The 12591-nt window shown below is 43.7% G+C and overlaps 1 long non-coding RNA gene across 1 annotated transcript in view; it reads left to right on the top strand.

Annotated features, from left to right (window-relative positions):
- The window catches only part of LOC119950585, a 61087-nt gene extending 48855 nt beyond the window's left edge, over nt 1-12232 (top strand). Inside the window, exon 3 of the long non-coding RNA XR_005457363.1 lies at nt 12150-12232. This is a non-coding gene — a long non-coding RNA (uncharacterized LOC119950585). The remainder of the gene's footprint in view (nt 1-12149) is intronic.
- Nucleotides 12233-12591: the final 359 nt, after the last annotated feature.

The following is a 12591-nucleotide window of genomic DNA, read 5'->3' as shown; positions in this document are numbered from 1 at the left end:
TGTATATGGACACCGAGATCTCTCTGCTCATCCACACTACCAAGAATCTTACCATTAGCCCAGTACTCTTTCTTCCTGTTATTCCTTCCAAAATGAATCACCTCACACTTTTCTGCATTAAACTCCATTTGCCACCTGTCAGCCCAGCTCTGCAGCTTATCTATGTCCCTCTGTAACTTGTAACATCCTTCTGCACTGTCCACACCTCCACCGACTTTAGTGTCATCTGCAAATTTACTCACCCGTCCTTCTACACCCTCCTCCAGGTCATTTATAAAAATGACAAAAAGCAGTGGCCTCAAAACAGATCCTTGTGGTACACCACTAGTAACTGCACACCAGTCTGAACATTTCCCATCAACCACCACCTTGTGTCTTCTTCCAGCTAGCCAATTTCTGATCCAAACTGCTAAATCACACTGAATCCCATGCCTCCGTATTTTCTGCAATCGACTAACGTGAGGAACCTTATGAAACGCTTTACTGAAATCCATATACACCACATCAACTGCTTTGCCCTCATCCACCTGTTTGGTCACCTTCTCAAAGAACTCAATAAGGTTTATGAGGCACAACCTACCCTTCACAAAACAATGTTGACTATCTTTAATCAAATTATTCCTTTCCAGATGATTATACATCCTATCTCTTATAAACCTTTCCAAGACTTTTCCCACAACAGAGGTAAGGCTCACTGGTCTATAGTTACCGGGGTTGTCTCTACCCCCCTTCTTGAACAAGGGGACAACATTTTCTATCCTCCAGTCTTCTGGCACTATTCCTGTAGACAAAGATGACTTAAAGATGACTTCCTAGTCTGAAACTTTAGTTTCCAGTCACCGAGTCAATTTGGTATTCATGCCAGCACTTTCCCCTTAATTCCAGGGACTTCCATCTTCTTAACAAACCTCCTGCATGGCACTTCGTCAAATGCCCTCTCAAAGGCCATATGGAGAACATTTTGTTCGCTCCCTTGATCAAATCTCTTTCTCAACTCAAAGAATTCAATCAAATGATTCAGAGATGATTTGCTTTTCTCAACTGGATGCTGGCTCTTTTGAATCAATCCATGCCATTCCAAACGAAAGTTAATTTTGTCCCTAATATTGGTTTCCAATAACTTCCTCAGTACCAGTATTAAGATGATTGCCCTGTAGTTTCCTGGCTTAATTCCTCTATTTTTTCTTGAATAACGGTATAGCATTAACAATCCTCCAGTCCTCCACCTCTATTCCTGTCTCCAATGCAAAATAAGATATTACTAGTTCTCCATTTTCTTTCTCTCAGATTCTTTCAGATGTTCAGTGGTAGTGTTACTGGACTAGTAATCCAAAGACAGGGACTAATGCTCCTGAAACATTGAGGGGGGGGGGGGTATTTTATAGGGCAATGCAGTCCCCACCCCCCGTTGTAAAGTTAGTTGGCAGCTCGCCGATTTTAAAGTGGGCTATCCCGGTGATAGTACTGGGGGCGGCATTAACAAGGTGGCAATGGGACTTTCCGTTCCATAGGGACAGGAAATCCTGCCCTTAGGAGATGCAGGTCAATCTGATTGGTCAGCAACTGAGTGGTCCCGGTAGCGTCAAAAGCAATTAGTGGCCACAGCTGGGACCCAGTTAGTCCTCGGGAAGGAAGAACGTGAATGCCACACTTTACATAATATCTGGGGAGTTTGGCCAGGGAGGGATTGGAGACCCAAGAGGCAAGCGGAGGTGGAGAGATTGGGTTTTAGAGGTCGGGGTATGGAGGCACAAAGAGGGGTAATCACCTAGGGTATACTGCCTCAGGTGGGCACAGGAGATCCTCCAGAGGAGGTATCCCCCACATCGCATCTTTTAGCCTGATTGGTAAAGTTGTGGGATGACCCATGGTCCCATTTGCAGGCCTTTCAACCACTCTAGTGCAACCCCCTCATACCTGGCGTACTTCACTCCCAATGTCTTTCCCATGCAACTCGTGAGAAATGGAGCAGGCAATGAAAACCTGCAGTCGATAGGCTTTTGAACAAACTCAACTCAAAGCTTGCTAATAGTTTTATTCAAGAGGACGGGCAGGCTTATGATTTTGGCACCCACTTGCTTTCCATATTATCAGAAACATGATGGTCTCCTTCAGTCTACTTAGCCTCTTTGACCAACTGCTATCTTGATGCCAAGGGCAGTCGCTCCCACCTGACTTCTGGAATTCAGCTCTTCTTCCATGTTTGGACATAGGTTGCAATGAAGTCCGAAGCTGAGTGCTTCTGATGGAACCCACACTAAGCGTCAGTGAACAGGTGATGAGCAAATGCCACTGGATAGGACTATCATTGGAACCTCCCATCACCCATCACCTTATCGAGAGTAGACTGATGGGGTGGGAATTGGCTCGATTGGACTTGCCATGCTTTTTGTGAACAGGATGTACACTTTATGGATTAATCCGAGTGCTATGGTTGGTTTCAGTGAAGACGGTTCTTTGAAGAAGGGGACCACTGGATAATAATGTTCTTTTCTTTCAAATGCCTGCCCCACCTGGGAGCCAACACCTGCTCTGAAATTAGAGGCACCGTGCCCTATGCGCACTAATAGCTGCCAGGGTGCCAGTGTGCATGTGAGAAAATTATCAGAGAGATTTATTTTTCTACTAGATTCCGAATTCACCTCCAGATAGATTCCTGCAAAATTGCATCTTATGTGGCCTGAGACACTTGATTGGGATCACTTACTCTGAAGAAAGTATATTACCATAATGACTGGAAATGGCCGAGAATTCCAATGAGTTAGGCCAGTTTTGAACTGACTCCGCTAAATCCATGATGATTGAGCAGATAACTATTCCTTTTAAGTTCACTAATTTGCTTGACAACGCTCCAACATCCCTCAGTTATCCTTTCTTATGTCTATTTGTCATTAATTAGAACTCTCTTCTAACAATTTGAGCACCTTCTGGCAAATGTTTAATCGATTCTAGCTGCCCAAATTCTTATCCAACCACTGTGAATAACGATGAATCATTTTCATTTGAATTAAATGCCAGCGTTTAGATGGAACCTCTTAATTGCTGCAGCAAACTGCTCAGCGACTCTATAGTTTCAGGTAGTATTTAATCTCTGGGTATGGTAGTTAATCGGTTGCGTCACTAGACTAGTAACGAGGTCTGGATTACTAATCGAGTAAGTGCATGAGACAAGGTCTACATGTGACTCCCATCCCATGCTGACTCAAACTGGGTGTATCAAACACCTTTTTTCAATTTGTTCACGGGACGTGGGCATCACTGGCTGGACTAGTATTTATTGCCCGTCTCTAATTGTCCTTGAGAAGGTGGGGGTGAGCTGCCTTATAGAACCTCTGCAGCCCAATCTGGTGTAGGTACACCCATAGTGCTGTTAGGAGTGGGGTTAGGTGGTTGGGGGGGGGAGGGGGGGGGTGCTGGTTGGGGGGGGGGGGAGAGTGGTTGGGTTGGGGGGGGGGGTGAGTTCCAGGATTTTGGCCCAGCGAGAGTGTAGGAAGAGCAATATAGTTCCGAGTCAGGATGGTGAGCAGCTTGGGAGAACTCCATGTGAGCAATAAATGCTGACCTTACCGTGAGATATGAACGTCATATATTCAAATCAAATATGAAGGAAATTTGTCAAAAATAGTTTTCATATATCCTTCTGCACATCCTGAATTTTTACCTTTTTTAGAATGAGGACAACTGAATTAGCCACAGGTTTTATTGTTCACTGGCCCAGTCAACATTAAATCTCCCCTTGGCAGATGTTAAAACCTTGGTGTCGATAATACTGTAGAGCGTCCAAACTATTTAATCAATGCAGCAGTCTATCATTTATCTCTATCAGTGTGATGATAAATCTGCCAATTATCTTTGCCCAGCCAATCGCATATGAGTTTAAACAAGCCAGCTAATGGACTTAACAACTTTAATATTAACTTGAACCTTAGAAATGATTCCAGCTGCATGATATAAAAGCAGCTACGCTCACCATAATGTCACCATTGCACATGAGAAGCAATCTTCATGTTCTGAAATTGGGAGCAGTGAAAATAATGGGCAATCTGAGATGCAAAAGTGGACCTGCTTTTGGATGATGACCAAAATGTAGCAAATGCATATGTATTTCTCCAAACCAATGTGCTGCCACATATCAGGGATATTGACTTGCCTGGGCAGAACTATAGGCAATGCTATAGTACCACAGAATCATAAATTCACAATTATTACATTGTAGAAGGGGGCCACTCAGCCGATAGCATCAGCACCGGCTCCCAAATTATCAATCCTCATGTTACCATGCTCCCGCCTTCTCCCCCAACTCTGCACATTCTTCCTTTTCAGTTAACAATCTAATTCCCTTGTGAATGCTTTGATAGAATCTGCCTTCACCACACTCTCAGGCAGTGCATTCCAAGCTTTAACCACTCTCTGCGTGAGAAAGGTTTTTCTCATCTCACTATTGTCTCTTTTAGTCGTTATAATAAATCCACGCCCTTTCATTCTTGATGCTTGCATGAGTGGGAGTAATTTCTATTTTGTTCAGGTCCCTCATGAATTTAAACACCCCTATCTTATCTCCTCTTCTTTGTTCCAATCCTTTCTCCCATCTATCTTCATAACTGAAGTTCCATATCCCTCAGACCATTTTAATAATAATATAATAATAATAAAGTTTTATTGTCACAAGTATGAAGTTACTGTGAAAAGCCCCTAGTCACCACATTCCGGCGCCTGTTCGGTTAAGCTGGTACGGGAATTGAACCCACGCTGCTGGCCTTGTTCTGCATCACAAACCAGCTGTCTAGCCCACTGAGCTAAACCAGCCCTTTTTGCGAATCCTTTCTGCACTCTCTTCAATCCTTGCATAAGGAAGTGCAGAAGGAAACCATTTGGCCCATCAAATTTGCACTGACTTTGAAAGAGCACTCTACCGTGGCCCATTCCCCGCCCTGTCCGGGTAACCTTGCCTAACCATCGCATTTTTGAACCCCCAAGGGGAAATTTAGCATATTCAATCCACCTAACCTGCACATCTTTGGACTATGGGAGGAAACCAGAGCACCCGGAGGAAACCCATGCAGACACGGGGAGAAAGTGAAAACTTCTCACAGACAGTCATCTGAGGCCGGAATTGAACCCGGGTCCCTGGTGCTGTGAGGCAGCAGTGCTAGCCACTGTGTCACCATGCTGCCATCCTTCACATCTTTGCTAAAGTGTGGCATCCAGAACTGGACGCAATACTCAGCTGAAGCTGAACTAGTGACTTATACAAGCTCAACACAACTGTCTTGTTCTTATACTCTATGCCCTATTACTAATGTCTAAGATACTGCATACTTAATTAATCACACTCAACCTGTCCTGCCACCTTCAATGACTTATGTACATATACACCCAGGTCCCTCCACTCCTGAGTTGGAAAGGAGGTTGGGATGATGCGAGAAAAAAATTACTGATGTGAAATAGAAAATCTGCAAATTGCATGTAACAAGCAGTTTAAAAAAGAACGCCCATAATCCCTATACCAAAGCCCTGTAAAAGAGATGATGACCTGGCTATTTTCAACGGACTCTATAGAGGGCATGAGAGCACCATAGACTGGAGTGGAAGAATTAAATGCGTCTGGAACAGGCTTTGTATTCTATCCAACATCTTTTCAAATTAGCCACTGGTCCAATATGTTGCCAAGCACTTTGTTGGATATAAACACGTCTTTGATGTGAAGCCCACTGTTGCCATATTCTCAAAATGTCACAAATGCCAATTGTAAATTCAGACTAAAGCCAGTTCAGATTCTCATTCTGATCCACAATGGATGACGTTACATGTTCTGGAGTAACACAAGCAGCATTTGGTGGGGGCATTAATGCGAATGATTTTTCGTATTTTCATATGGTTAACATGGTCACTTCTGCAGATTTATGACTGCATAGAATCACAGAAAATGGTAGGAGATCCTTTGGCTCACAGTGCCAATGTCAGATCTTTTTTCATTTAGTCCCACCTCGTATTTGTCCCTTACCCCAGCAAACTTTCCTTTTACAAGTAGAAATAACCACGTGTGACATTGTTTCCTTTTCGTGTGACTATTACCTCTTTGTCATCTCAAAGTCGGTGCCAGTGTCTCCACTTTATTTTTAATTTTAAAAAAATTCTGCAGCATTAAAAACATCCGTTTGACCTTTGTTTAACCTGGGAAGTTGGAACAGGTAGTTACACAGAGGAGACATTTCCACTATTCCGGAACCTCATTAATTGGACCTTAATTGATTCAGTGATTTGGTTATTGTGGAAGATGAGAATGCAGAGTCGAATTTAATGGCAAGAAGCCACCTCCGTGTAATTACCTCCTCAATAAGCTACTAATAGGAATCTAGTTAATCACATTAACTTAAAGGCAAAGGTATTTTAGGGGCTGTTTAGCTCAGGGCTAAATCACTGGCTTTGAAAGCAGGCCAGTAGCATGGTTCAATTCCCGTAACAGCCTCCCCGAACAGGTGCTGGAATGTGGCGACTAGGGGCTTTTCACAGTAACTTCATTGAAGCCTACTTGTGACAATAAGCGATTTTCATTTTTCATTTGGGTGAGGATCAGGAATCAAGGCAAACCATAAATTTCTCTATCCAGGTGTAGACACTAATTGGAGGTGGAATGAGACTTAAAATATGTAGAGAAACTTACGTTCCTGCTCTAAATGGGTGGTAATTTACGCATGCTGTAAATAATGGGTTTTCTGAGTGTTGAATGCACTGTATAATAGTGGGTGGTTTGTGCTGATGTGATTTCCCCGGTTGCAGCAATGTAATAACTCCTGTGGTTGCTAACGTTGTGGCAGCTGATTGAAGCTGTTTGAAGATCTGGCTTTTCTTGAAACCATTTCTGAATCCGTAATTACCGAATCGCACAGATAGGGCGGGGGAATGGGCCTAGGTAGAGTGAACAAAACATAGAACATAGAAAAATACAGCACAGAACAGGCCCTTTGGCCCACAATGTTGTGCCGAATTTTTGTCCTAGATTAAGAACAAATTAATCTACACCCCATCATTCTACCGTAATCCATGTACCTATCCAATAGCCACTTGAAGGTCCCTAATGTTTCCGACTCAACTGCTTCCACAGGCAGTGCATTCCATGCCCCCACTACTCTCTGGGTAAAGAAGCTACCTCTGACGTCCCCCCTATATCTTCCACCATTCAACTTAAATTTATGCCCCCTTGTAATGGTTTGTTCTACCCGGGGAAAATGTCTCTGACTGTCCACTCTATCTATTCCCCTGATCATCTTATAAACCTCTATCAAGTCACCCCTCATCCTTCTCTGTTCGAATGAGAATAGGCCGAGCACCCTCAACCTTTCATCGTAAGACCTACTCTCCATTCCAGGCAACATCCTGGTAAATCTCCTTTGCACCTTTTCCAAAGCTTCCACATCCTTCCTACAATGAGGCAACCAGAACTGCACACAGTACTCCAAATGTGGCCTGACCAAGGTTTTATACAGCTGCATCATCACCTCACTGCTCTTAAATTCAATCCCTCTGCTAATGAACGCTTGCACACCATAGGCCTTCTTCACAGCTCTACCCACTTGAGTGGCAACTTTCAAAGATCTATGAACATAGACCCCAAGATCTCGCTGCTCCACATTGCCAAGGACCCTATCGTTAACTCTGTATTCCGCATTCTTATTTGTCCTTCCAAAATGGACAACCTCACACTTGTCAGGGTTAAACTCCATCTGCCACTTCTCAGCCCAGCTCTGCATCCTATCTATATATCTTTGCAGCCGACAACAGCCCTCCTCACTATCCACAACTCCACCAGAACGGTAGCAAAGTGGATAGCATTATGGCTTCACAGAGCAGGGTCCCAGGTTCGATTCCTGGCTTGGGTCACTGTCTGTGCGGAGTTTGCATGTTCTCCCTGTGTCTGCGTGGGTTTCCTCCGGGTGCTCCGGTTTCCTCCCACAGTCCAAATACGTGCAGGTTAGGTGGTTTGGCCATGCTAAATTGCCCTTATTATCCAAAATGTTTAGGAGGGGTTATTGGGTTATGGGGATAGGGTGGAAGTGAGGGCTTAAGTGGGTCAGTGCAGACTTGATGGGCTGAATGGCCTCCTTCTGCACTGTATGTTCTATGTTTGTATCATCTGCAAATTTACTGACCCACCCTTCAACTCCCTCATCCAAGTCATTAATGAAAATCACAAACAGCGGAGGACCCAGAACTGATCCCTGCGGTATGCCACTGGTAACTGGGCTCCAGGCTGAATATTTGCCATCCACCACCACTCTCTGACTTCTATCGGTTAGCCAGTTCGTTATCCAACTGGCCAAATTTCCCATTATCCCATGCCTCCTTACTTTCTGCATAAACCTACCATGGGGAACCTTATCAAATGCCTTACTAAAATCCATGTACACCACATCCACTGCTTTACCTTCATCCACTCTTTCAAAGTCAGTTTTAAGCGGCGTCTTTGTAATTAGCACTGATGTAGATGACAAATTGTTATTGTGCCAGTCGCTCGATATAGGCCGCCCTCCACGATAAGAGCAGATTATTGTAAATGGTGGGGACAAGGCCAAGAACTCCCATTCCACAGAGGTCATACCCAAGATTGGGTACCTCAGAAGATGCAGTAGGCGATCTCCCGTAAGTCTCGAGGCAAAAAGCTCCAGAGGAATTGCCTGGAAAATTTACATTTCTGCTGAAGAATTGCCCTGTACTGAGAACTATCCACAACTCCAACTTTAAGTTGGAGGCTTTGGATGGTTCGGTCTCTCTTAGCAGAATAGTAATCCAGGAAAAGTTAGAAGGATTAAACGCACTTCTAACTGCTGGGAAACTATTGTACTGATAATCCGTCCAACCCTCCACTGAACCTCGAACCCCCCTCCCCCATTACCTCCCGCCCCACCATTACGTTCTGCCCCACCAACTACCCCAAACCTGCTGACTCCCTGACCCCCACTAACTCCACTGACCCTGGACAACCAGACCCCCACTGCGCACCCCCCCCCCCCCCCACCGACTACTTCCCTGAATACAATCCTGACCCTCCTGACTACTGTTCCCCCTCACCCACCCATCCTATAGTGCTCTTGTCATACAACCTGCCTTCTTTCCCTGTTAAAGTGACTAGGATCTTTAAACTTACCCATTTCATAGCAGCCAGTGAAAAGTGGCAGTGGCTTCACTTCCCCCCCGTCAGTGCTGTGCTGCACTGGAAGACGCCCAGAGCTGCTGCGCTGCACATTCCTCACCAAACCTGGGCCAGAACTCCGGATGAGAATTGTGCAGCTCCATTCTTGTATAAGTGAAAAGGCACAGAGATCCTTCAGTCTCCAAGGATGTTCTGGGCCGAAAATTTAAAGTAAACGTCTTTGCAATGCTTTCCTCCATTACATACCACAATAAAGCTGGTGGCTATTCTCCTACTTACCTTTCAGTGGCCACGCAGAACAGAATTTTGTGAGGCCAAAATTCTACTAGATAGATGGAAAACTAACATGGGCATTTGAGTTGGTCCAAATACCAATGTTCCCCCACCTGAATACCTGGTGGAGTCTGTGACTAATGTAATAATAAGAAATTATTTCCCCAATAACTTCACATCATTACATACACACATTCACTCTCCACAAACCACAATCAGCTTGAGCATTGTATGTAACTTTGTCCCTGACTGTAATCAGGCGTGATAAGAGGCATGCATTAAAAAAAATAACAATTTGGTGCTTCTTTGTAAGATTTGATACCTGGGAATTGCACTGCAGGTCACATTCTTCTCCAAAGAATCCTCACTGCCAATGCACGTTTCCAGTTGAAAAGATCAGCTGACTGACCTCCCCGCCTAAATTCCTAACATGTGCCCCCAAGTGTGGCGTACCTCGCCGCCTTCCCTGCCCGCTGGGCACCGCAGGGGTTGGAGTGCTTCATTGATCCCTTTAATTGCACTATCATTTGATGTTTTTAAGTTTCTGTTGAACTTTGTTAAGTTCAGGCAGTTCCCCCATCAGGTGCGGCCCTTTTTTGCTTCATCCCAAAGTTTGTTTCCTTTCTTATATTTGGTTGACCTCAAAAGGGTGGAGTACATCGCCGGAAATGCAAACTGCTGAAGTGTCATGACCTTAGATGGCCAATTTTGCTGTACTCTTTGCTTGACTCATCAGCACTTGTGACTGAAGACTGATGAAGCTCATAGCTTCCATGCTGCAAACTGCATGCAATTGTTTCATTGCAGCAATTTTAGTCAACCAAACCCTTAAAACTAAAGTGTGGCAATTTATTGCCAATTATAATAAGTTCAGAAGTGTTGTGATGAGTGATAGGATGGGATAGCAACATAAAACTCAGCCACTGGAAACATGTATCTTGAATTATTCCTCACTGATGCTCAGCTTTAACTCATGCCAACACACAATGTTTTGTTTACCAACAGGTCTTGCATAGCATCCTTTTGCTTCTGTTTTAATGATCTTGCATCCTGTAATTTTTACAGACTTCTTCTGATCAGAATTGGCAGTGAGCCAATGTGTATTGCACATCGCTTACAAGAGATTTTAGCCTCAGTATAACACGGTTGAGCTGTGATGTTAGCTAGCTATTTACATCCACTTGAATTAGTCTTGTATCTAAAGTATCTTGTGGACGCCAACTGCAGTTTGCAATTAGATAGCGTATTAAACATAACAAAACATCCAAAGTAGCTGGATGGTGGAAAACAGTGGGTGAGTTGGCTAGAAATATGGTTGAAAGATTCTAAGGAGAATTTTAAAGGTGAGGAGGAAGGCAACAAGGCAGAGGTGTTTAGGAAGATCATTCAGGTATATAAAGATTACACCAATTGTGTTTGCCTTAGAAATTAGGGATTGTAAACAAACACATGGACAAAACAAATTGCACCGTCATCAGTAAATCCTCCATGGTAAATATCCTGGGGATCTCCATTGTCAAGAAATTGTGTTGGCCAACCACAACACTGTCACTACACGGACAGGTTAGAGTTTATTTGTACTCTGGGGCAGTGATTAATCATGGACCCCCTCCACGTTTTGCTTGTGGTGAAATGCTCACCATTTGCCTGGATGGGTGCAGTGGCAATTCACTACTGGAGAGGACCAAACACTTCACTTGATTGGTGCCCCTGCCAATAACCCCCCCCTGCACTCCGTGACTGGTGGACTGTGGTACATTATATACAATTGTTCAGATGCACTGCAGCAAGTTTCCATGGTTACCTATCTGCATTTTCCTCTCCTGCAGCCTCTACTGTGGAGAAGAGTGAGTGCAGCAGTATTGTGGGGACACCATCAATTTCTCCTTGAGGTCACACACCACCCTCATTTGGACATATATTGGTGTTTCTACCCCATCACTAGATTAGAGTCTGGAATCTCTCACTCAATACCATTGTGGGAGCATCTTCAGCACGAGGACACACCATTACCAGCTAGCGATGGACAATAAATGTTGCTCTACCCATATGACGTACATTTCAAAAATAAATTGTAAACAAAGTAGGAATAAACATCCAAGCTTTGTATTTGCATAATTGAAAAACATAAAGAAATGGGGCAAATCATTCCAACAATATATCCTGACGATACAAAATCCTTAAACTAAGAAAACAACATATCTAGTTATATTGTCAGTAACATAATGCATCTTGTAATAAGGGAAAGGTTTCCATGAGTTATTAGTCATATTCGAACATATAACACCTTATAAAGAGCAACAACATGTTTCAAATTTAAAAGATGTTGCAATCTATCTAAAACCCATAAGAATGCCTTTACTGACAGGCCTTTATTGATGCCTCTCGTATATTAAAGTGTGCACTTAGAACACAATATGGGGTGGAGGAGTGGACATACATAGGAGAAAGGGAGTCAAGGGAGCAACAATTAATATTCCATCAGTGCTAGCTTGTTTACCCTTTTTAAAATTAAACAAAAGCATGCGAGTACAAACGTTCCCTGGTGCATTCTGCATCGCAACACTTGACCAATCAGAGTCGATTTGGCAACCGATCAGCACCTTCTCCTCATGTGGTATAAACTGTTGTTCCTTTTGAAATTTTGTATTCTCGCGGCTGTCCTGAGGAGTGCAAGACAGAAAACTTTGACAACATGTCTCTTTTTAATCACCTTTTCCGACAGGTGTAAGCTTTCTGGACTGAGTGAAGTGGGATGCATCCCTACGGAAGATGGTGATTAATCCATGCCAGGCGAATATAATTCCTACTTGTTTGGATTTCTCAATGGTTTGATTTAAAGACTCAACAGCAAAGTGTCTCTTCAGCTTTCCAATTTCTTTGGTGCTCTTCATGTCGGGCAAGTGATCAACTTCATAAACCGGAGAATGAATCAATAAAGACCAAATGTTGTCTCCTATTCCATCTTGTACAATGAAATCCTCCCTAATGATGTAAAAAGGGCAGAATCTGTGGGGAGGTTCTTTTGATGCTATGAGCCATCCTGTCATGATGACGTCATGGGTCTGCCTTTGTGTGATCTGCTTGTTAGACAGCTTTGAGTTTCAGTGTCAGAGCTCTTGATGCTAAAGCACTGGTCTGCCGTTCTGAGTGCACGCTGCTCTGAG

This window comes from Scyliorhinus canicula, chromosome 16 (genome assembly GCF_902713615.1).
Source record: "Scyliorhinus canicula chromosome 16, sScyCan1.1, whole genome shotgun sequence".
Classification (NCBI taxonomy): Eukaryota; Metazoa; Chordata; class Chondrichthyes; order Carcharhiniformes; family Scyliorhinidae; genus Scyliorhinus; species Scyliorhinus canicula.
This window is presented reverse-complemented; position numbering and strand designations above follow the sequence as displayed.